Source organism: Oryctolagus cuniculus, chromosome 2 (assembly GCF_051225735.1).
Source record: "Oryctolagus cuniculus isolate XC-2025 breed Fujian yellow rabbit chromosome 2, ASM5122573v1, whole genome shotgun sequence".
Lineage (NCBI taxonomy): Eukaryota > Metazoa > Chordata > Mammalia > Lagomorpha > Leporidae > Oryctolagus > Oryctolagus cuniculus.
In genome coordinates, this window is record NC_142868.1 from 67,237,566 (window position 1) to 67,247,281 (window position 9,716).

Genomic DNA, 9,716 nt, shown 5'->3' on the forward strand with positions numbered 1-9,716 from the left:
GAGCTGGAAGCCCAGGTAGCAAGGCTCTGCCGGCCACGGGAGAATGGTAGGTGAGGGGAAGGACAGAGCCTAATACAGCACTTGCCTTCCCCCGCCCCCTCCAGTTTTGCTGCTTCCAGCAGGCATGCAAAGCCCAGGCGGAAAACCAGGAACCCGAGGAGGGGAAAGAGGAGAGATGGAGGCAGAAGAGAACGAGGCTGGGGGCTCAGGTCAGGCAGGTCAGGCCAGCGCTGGGGCCCCAGGAGCGGGACGGGAACTGTGACTCGCACCTCTCTGCTCCCTGACAGATGAGGGTGAGAAGGGCAGCGGCAGTGAAGACGCATGCTCGGGCAGCGAGAGTGAACAGGAGAGGGGTGACAGGGACGAGGCGAGTGACAAGAGTGGCAGTGGCGAGCAGGAGGGTCCAGGCCTCCTGGGACAAGCAGATGATCTCTGGCTGCGATGCCGATCTAGAGGATGATGCCGACTCTGACGAGGACGATGAGCCTGTGGTGCAGTGACAGTGACTCGGACAGCAGCGGAGACGCAGGTGCTTAGCGGAGTCACAGGCAGAGCGCCAGTCCCCGCCCCCGTGGCAGGGAGCACTTGGCCCAGGGGGACAGCAGTGAGCCTGCAGCCTCTGACTCCAAGGAAGCTGACAGTGCCTGAGCCCCAGGGCTGGCACAGGCACCGTTACTGATCAGCTGCACAAGAGTGAAACTAGCAATGGACTCTCTACTCTCTTCACCAGGAAAGGAGTTATTTACCCTGCTGCTGTGAATAACAACAAAACAACAGACAAATCCCAAATCTCCAAGTGGAACCATTCCAACTGAATGTTTACAACTTAATAAAACCCAATTGAAAAACAGGCAGAGTTTGAATAGACAGTTATTCAAAAAGGATGTTCACTGACCAATAGGAACATTAAGAAGATGCCTAATAACTACTAGTCATTTAGGAAGCGCAAATCAAAACCACATTAAGCTATTATGTTGTATCTCTTAGTATAAAAAACAAAGTAAGTGTAGGTGAGGATGAGCAGCAGTTGGGACCCTGTGCACTGCTGGTGGGAATTTGAAATGCTGCAGTCGCTGCACAAGACAGCACAGCATGTTCTGAATACAAACACAGCACTCCTGTATCAACCAGCCACTCCACTTCTGGCTATGTTCCTAAAGAAGTGAAAGCAGGTTCCAGAAGAGAGAAATTGTACAACCATCTAAATTACAGCATTATTCACAACAGTCAACAGGTGGAAGCAAACCAACATCCATCAACAGACGAATGGATAAATGTGGTACATACATAGGATGGAATATTATTCAGCTATAAAAAGGAAATGCTGACATATGTTACAGGAGGGATAAACCGTAAAGACATTACATTAAATAAACTGGCTACAAAAGGGCAAATATTCTATGATACCTCTTATAACAGGTGTTAAAGCAGTCCAATTCATAGAGAAAGAAAGTAGAATGGGAGTTACCAAGGGCTGGGACAAAGGGAGAAGGGGGAATTGTGGTACAGGGTTTCAGTTAGGGTAGATGAGAAAATTCTGGAGATGGATTGTCATACAGTTATACAACATTAATGCTGATAGTGTTTTCAAGAGGGCAGAATAGGAAGGCAGCTTACTGCTCTAGTCTAGATGAAGATGGTTAAGAAAAATAAAGGTGAGAGGCTGCAACCTCAGGGCACAGTTAGGGAGAAAAAGGCAGAAGAAACCATTAGAGGGACACTGTGGATCAATGTGGAGGGTGTGGATGCACACAACTCAGGACCCCAGCGACCAAGAGCCTCAGCACCAGCTTTGGAGTGAGGAGACACCAGACTGCTGCAGGCCAAGCCACTGGCAAGAAGGCTGTGGGAAGAGTCTGGTATGAGTCTGGATTGGAGCCTGGAGGGGGGACAGTGAACAGGGTTTCTGTTTCTCCCTGACCCGCCGGCACCAGTGTCCTGTCCTGTAACGAGCTGAGAGGGCAGGCAGCATTTTGGACACACATGACAGCTGGGCCCACTGGGGTCCATGTGCCTAGCTACCTGCCGAGAGGAAATTCCCGAGTCTGGGTGGGATAACTGACAGGGGGCTGGGTGCCCGTGACTGTGGGAGCCTCGTGTGCTATGACTGTGAAAACACTGGCTGCATCGGAGGGCGCAGGGTGTGGCTGGGTCTCTGGGCAGTCACTGTGGCGGCTCCACATGCTGGAGGTCCCTGATTCCCTGGTGAGGGTCACTGCTACAGGATCCATGTCCACCCCGAGGACTGCAGGGATACTTTGAGTTGTTCTCGTGGCAGCATGGATGAGAGTTGTACCCACTGGGGCTATTGCCCAGGCGCTGGTCTCCTTAGAGAGGAAGGGAGCATGAGAATATACCAACATAGCTGAACAAACTTCCCCTCTGATAAAAAAAAAATTTACCACACCTATCTTGGGTGTCACCTTGTGTGGGGAGCAACCGGACTAGACTGTTACTGGAATTAAGACTTATTCTATGCATCTGCTCTCCCACAATATGGCGCTGGGAGAGAAGTAAACAGCTTCCGCACAGCTGCCTCCAGTTCAACCAATTAACTGTAGGACTTGCTCCTGATTGGAGAGCAGCGTACTCGGCGTGTGGGCAGCCGAGTTGGGATTGGCGGAGGAGGACTATAAAGGAGGAGAGAGACGGCATGCACCGGGAACATCTATGGGGAACATCTAAGGGAACCCGTGCAGCCCCCGAGAGAACCGGCCGGCGGTGTGCCGCTCCCCTGCGGAAGTGGGGAATGCGGCCAGGGGGAACTGCCCTTCCACGGAGGTGGAAGGGATAGTAGCCAACCCGGGAAGAACCAGCAGCAAACCCGGGGAGGGCCGAGCAGACGAAAGAACAGCGCAGGGTCCTGTGTTGCTCCTCCACGAAGAGGGGGAGCGACATAATGGTGCCGTGACTCGGATAGGAAACCTAGCTCGGATAGGAAACTTAGGACGGATATGAAACTTAGGAGGGAAGAAACGGGAAGAACTAGGGAAAATATCGGAGAGAGAAACTAGCAAACAGCCTAGGGAAAATATCGGAGGGAGAGACTAGCAAACAGCCTAGGGAAAAGCCGGACGAAAAAGGAGCCGGAAGAAGCTATTGAAAGCCTAGGCATAGACTCGGATACGGACTACGGGGGGAAGCTGGGAGAAATCTCTAAGGTCAAAAGCGAAAGTGAAAGCTAGAACAAACAGACTCGGATGCGGACTGTGGGGAGAGGCCAGGAGAAATGAGGGAGGAATATTGTTGGAAGAAAGCTTGGGGAAACATACCGGGTAGAGAAAAATGTTAGGGAAATTGAAGCCGTGGGGGGCAGGCCAAGGCGGACACGAAAGCCACTTTGGGGTTCTCAAGTTAGCCCGGGAATAGGGGGCGAAAAGTTGAAACCAGAAGCTGAGACGCAAGCCAGATTGGGATCCGTCTGATTAGCCCGGGGAGCAAAGGACGGGAAGCCAAACCTTGGGGCGGAGACGTACGCTGGGTTCAATTCGCCAGGCTAGCCCGGGGAACTTAGATTGAGTGCTAGTGGCGGACACGTAAGCTACGCTGTGTTACTCGCGGAAGCCGCCGCGTGCAGAGAGCACGGGGCGTGAGTAGATAGGGAACGGGGCTGGCGTAGGCCGTGGTTCAGACGTGAAAGGGTTAAGCGTGGAGACCGCGGAGCGCGCGAAGCCGAGCTGCGCAAAGCCGGGAAGCTGCGCAGATGAGAGAGGCGCGCGGGTTGAAGCGGCGCAGAGCCAGGAACCCACCGGCGGGGCGAGGTGCCGGAAAGCCGCAGGGATAAGAGAAACAGAAGTTTTAGAAGTAAAGTGAGAAAAATAGGAATGCTGGAAGATAGAAGTAAAATGGGAGAAATAGGAATGCCCGGAGATAGAGAAATAGAGAAATAAAAAGGCCTCCCTACAACACTGCAATGTGAGAGCTTGGATTCGGTCTGCCTAATCAAGTGAGGTGATGAGCACCTGCGGGCAGCTAGCAGCTTATGCGCCGCAGGTCACCGAAGACAGGCACGAATTAACATCAGTAAGGCTTCCCCACAATACAACAATATTAAGCTTGGATTCGGTCTGCCTGATTTAAGGCGGTAAGCGCCAGCAAGCAGCTCGACCAGAGTATGAGCTGCAGGTCACCGAAGATAGGCACGAACCAACACTAATAAGTCTCCCCCACAATAAGGCAATGAGAAAGCTTGGATTCGGTTTGCCTGATAGGTCTTGTAAGTCCCCTGCAGGCAGAGCAGAGCATGCGCTGCAGGGCACCGAACACAGGCACGCATCAGCGCCTAAAAACCTCCTCACAACATGGCGAAGAGAGGACCCGGATTCGGTTTTCCTGATTGATAGGACTTGTAAGAGCCTGTGGCAACTCTAGCAAGTAGAGCAGAGTGTGTGCCGCGGGACACCGAAGACAGGCGCGTATCAACGCTAAAAAAATAAAAAGAAAGGGGGATCTGTGGGGAGCAACCGGACTAGACTGTTACTGGAATTAAGACTTATTCTATGCATCTGCTCTCCCACAATATGGCGCTGGGAGAGAAGTAAACAGCTTCCGCACAGCTGCCTCCAGTTCAACCAATTAACTGTAGGACTTGCTCCTGATTGGAGAGCAGCGTACTCGGCGTGTGGGCAGCCGAGTTGGGATTGGCGGAGGAGGACTATAAAGGAGGAGAGAGACGGCATGCACCGGGAACATCTATGGGGAACATCTAAGGGAACCCGTGCAGCCCCCGAGAGAACCGGCCGGCGGTGTGCCGCTCCCCTGCGGAAGTGGGGAATGCGGCCAGGGGGAACTGCCCTTCCACGGAGGTGGAAGGGATAGTAGCCAACCCGGGAAGAACCAGCAGCAAACCCGGGGAGGGCCGAGCAGACGAAAGAACAGCGCAGGGTCCTGTGTTGCTCCTCCACGAAGAGGGGGAGCGACAACCTTGGACACATCCCTCACCCCGGAGCACTGAACAGAGCTCCCTGATCACTCCTAGCACACACTCGGGTTATTACTGAAACAGCAGAGGCAAAGTTCAAAGATAAAAACCATCACAGGGCCAAAATAAACAAAAAAAACCCAACAACTATCACCACAAATACCTAATAATAAATGCAGAAATTCAAGAAACAAGGATAAGGACAACGTGACACCCCCAAAAGAACACAACATTTCAATACCAGAATGTGAAGATGAAGAGACTGACAAAACACCAGAAATGGAATTAAAAAACTAATCACAGGATTACCTAGAAGTAATCAGAAGCAAATTCATTAACTAAAGAAACCTGTACATGGCATGAAAGAGACTTTTTCCCATGAAACTGAAATTTTACAGAGAAGTGAAAAGGAATTATTAGAAATGAAGGATTCAGTAGAACCAATAAAAGTACTATGGATAGCCATAAGAACAGACTTGGTAAGGCAGAAGAGAGAATATCCAAGTTAGAAAACAAACCTTTGAAAATTTTATGGACAAAAAAAAAGGGGGGGGGGAGAAATTGGAAAACTGAAAAACACCATTGGAATTTATGGGATACTAACAAATGACCCAACATACAGGTCTTAGGAGTTCCTGAAAGGGTGGAAAGATGGAATGGATGAGCAGGCCATTTTAGTGAAATAATTACATAAAGAAAGGGATGTCCAAAAAGGAAGCACTTAGAACTCCTAATAGACACGATCAGAAAAGATCTTCGCCACAAAACGTTGTAGTCAAACTCTCCACAGTAAAGCATAAAAGATTCTAAAATGTGCATGAGAGAAATGCCAGGTTACTTTCAGAGGCTCTCCAATTAGACTCACAGCTGAATTCTCATCAGAAATGAGATACATTCCAAGTCCTAAGAGAAAAAAACTGTCAACCTGGAATACTGTACTCTGCAAAGCTCTCATTTACAAATGAAGGTGAAATAAAGACCTTCCACAACAGAGATTGAGTTTGCCAGTACTCGTCCAGCCTTACAAAAGGTACTTAAGGATGCACTACACACGGAAACATGGTCATCACTATGAAAGAAGATGAGGGCGGACAATCTCCCAGTAAAAGTACAAAGGAAATCCAAAGTAAACAATAGGAATGTTTATGGGGAAATGGCAGGGCCAAGTCCTTACTTATCAATAGTCAACTTGAATGTAAATGGCCTCAACTCTCTAGTAAAAAGGCACAGACTGGCTGAATGGATTAAAAAACAAAACCCATCTATCTGCTGCCTACAAGAAACACATCTCACCAACAAAGACACATGCAGACTGAAAGTCAAAGGATAAAAAAAAGATATTACATGATATCAGAAACCAAAGAAAGAGCTGGTATAATCATCCTAATATCAGACAAAATAGATGTTCACACAAAAACTGTTAAAAGAGACAAAGAAGGCACTATGTAATGATTAAGGGTTCAACTCAACAGGAAGATGAGGCTATTATAAATGTTTATGCACCTAATTGCAGGTCACCCACTATTTCAAAGAAATGTTAATGAATCTAGAGAGAGACATAGACTCAAACACTGTAGTAGCGGGGACTTGAATATCCCACTTTAAGGGCAGCCCTGTGGCGCAATGGGTTAACACCCTGGTCTGAAGCGCTGGCATCCCATATGGGCACTAGTTCAAGACCTGGCTGCACCACTTCCAATCCAGCTCTCTGCTATGGCCTGGGAAAGCAGGAGAAGATTGTCCAAGTCTTTGGGGCCCTACTCCCACGTGGGAGACCTGGAGTTAGCTCCTGGCTCCGGATCAATGCAGCTCCAGCCATTGTGGCCAATTGGGGAGTGGACTATCAGATGGAAGAGCCCTCTCTCACTTTCTCTCTCTCTCTCTGCCTCTACTCTCTCTGTGTAACTCTTTTGAATAAATAAATAAATAAATCTTTTTTTAAAAAAATCCTACTTTCAGCAATGGACAGATCAAGCAAACAGAATATCTGCAAGCAAACAGTAGAGTTAACACTATAGACCAAATGGACCAAACAGATAACTACAGAACTTTTCATCCTACAAATGCAGAATGCACATTCTTCTCACCAGTGCATGGAACCTTCTCTAGGGTAGACCACATGCTAGGCCATAAAGCAAGTCAAAGCAAATAAAAAAATCAAAATCATATCATGCATCTTCTCTGACTACAATGGAATGAAGCTGGAAATCAGCAACTCAGGAATCTCTAGAACATATGCAACACATGGAGACTGAACAATATGCTCCTGAATGAACAGTGGGTCACTGAAGAAATCAGAAAAGAAATTTAAAAATTTCTGGAAACGAATAAAGATGAAAATACAACATAGCAAAACTTATGGGATATGGCAAAAGCAGTGTTAAGAGGAATGTATATAGCAATTGGTGCCTATATCAAGAATTGGAAAGATACCAAATAAATGAGCTATCAATGTATTTCAATGAGGTAGAAAAACAATAACAAACCAAACTCAAAAACAGTACAAGAAAAGAAATAATTAAAATTAGATAACAAAAAAATTGAAACCAAAAAATTCAAAAGATCAGAGAAAAGAGAAGCTGGCTTTTTGAAAAAATAAAACTCACATTGGCCCAACTAACCGACAACAACAAAAAAAAGGAAACCTAAATCAATGAAATTGATATGAAAAAGGATATGGAATAGATACCACAGAAATAAAAACAATCATCAGAAACTACTACAAATAGCTGTATGCCAACAAAATGGGAAACCTACAGGAATGGATAGATTCTTGGACACATACAACTTACCTATATTGAGCCATGAATACATAGAAAACCTAAACAAAACAATAACCAAGACAGAAATTGAATTAATAATAAGTCTCCCAGCAAGAAAAGCCCAGAACCCAATGGCATCACTGCTGAATTCTACCAGACATTTAAAGAAGTACTAACTCCAATTCTTCTGAAGCTATTCAAAAACAATTAAAAGGTACAGAATCCTCCTAAATTCTTTCTACGAAGCCAGCATCACCTTAAATCCTAAACCTGGAAAAGATACAACAGAGAAAGAGAACTACAGACCCGTTTCTCTGATGAATATAGATGCAAAAATCCTCAACAAAATATTATCCAATCAAATCCAACATCAGAAATATCATTCACCTAGACCAAGTGGGATGGTTCAACATTCACGAATCAATGTGATACAGCACATTAACAAATTGAAGAACCAAAACCATATGATTATCTCCATAGATACATAGAGAGCATCTGATAAAGTTTAACACCCTTTCATGATGAAAACTCTAAGAAAATTGTATATAGAAGAAATATTCCTCAAGGCAATGTATGAAAAACCCAAGACCAGCTTCATAGTGAATGGGGGAAAGTTGGAAGCATTCCCACAGAGATCCAGAACCAGACAAGGATACCCACCCTCATTATTGCTATTCAATATCACCCTGGAAGTTTCAGCCACAGTCATTAGGGAAGAAAAAGAAATCAAAGGGATACAAATTAAAAAGGGGGACGTCAAACTATCCCTGTTTACAGATGACATGATTCTATATATAGGGGATCTGGAAGACTCCACTAAGAAACTACTGGAAATGATAGAAGAGTTTGGTAAAGTGGCAGGATATAAAATCAACACACAAAAATCAATAGCCTTTGTCTACATAGACAATGCCATGGCTAAGAAAGAACTTCTAAGATCAATCAAAAAAAAATCAAATACCTTGGAATAAATTTAACAAAGGATGGCAAAGATCTCTACAATGAAAATTACAAAACATTAAAGAAACAGAAGCCACAAAAAAGAAAAAAAAATTGAGGAAAAATCTTGCATGTTCATGGATTGGAAGAATCAGTGTCATCAAATTGTCCACACTAGCAAAAGCAGTTTACAGATTCAATGGAATACCAACCAAAATGCCAAGGACATTCTTCTCAGATACAAAAAAAAAATGCTAAAATTCATATAGAAACACAGGAGACCTCAAATAGCTAACGGAATCCTATACAATCCTATACAGGGCCGGCTTCCAACACAACTCTACTCAGAGATGCAGACCTCTGCATTTCACATCATCTTCATGGCACACAACATATCCTTTTTGTTTATTTTGGCTATTTAAAAATCATCCTTGTTCCCAGGCTTGTGTACAAAGAGGTAGTAGGCTGGTTTAGGCCCCCAGGCCATAGCTTGCCTAGATCCCTAAAGAGAACGGTGGGCCGTCTCCCCAGAAACATGCCCACCACCTGGATGTGCACAGCTCTGGGAGCACAGGGGCGGACAGTCCTGGCTGAAGGAGAGCCTGTGTACAGTTCAATATACGGGTAAGGCTCCGGAGGCTGGGGTTCCGGAGGATGCCAGAGGCAGAACAGAGAACAAACGCACTCGCAACTGCCCGACCTCCTGGACTTCATGTGAAATTCCAAAGCCACGCGACAGGCCATTGGAAAATAATTTTGAATTAGCTATCAAGAGCATTAAAGAAATGTACCTGCCATTACGTACAGGTATTCTAAGACTCTCCTGAAGAAAAATAAAACTGTAATGTAGACAACATGGAACCTCATGAAATCACAAGCCATTGTCAGTAACATGGAGAAATGGCTGGGAGGAGTGGCAAAATTCAGAAAGCTGTACAATTTTTACACAGTGCTAATTATCTAAATGAAACAAATCTAGGCTTGGAAAAAAAGAAATGTTTCTAAAATGTTAACAAAGGTTCTTTCTAACAGTGGAAAAAGTGAGAAGAAAAGGAATAAACTTTTTTTTTTTTTTTTTTACTACCATAAAACAG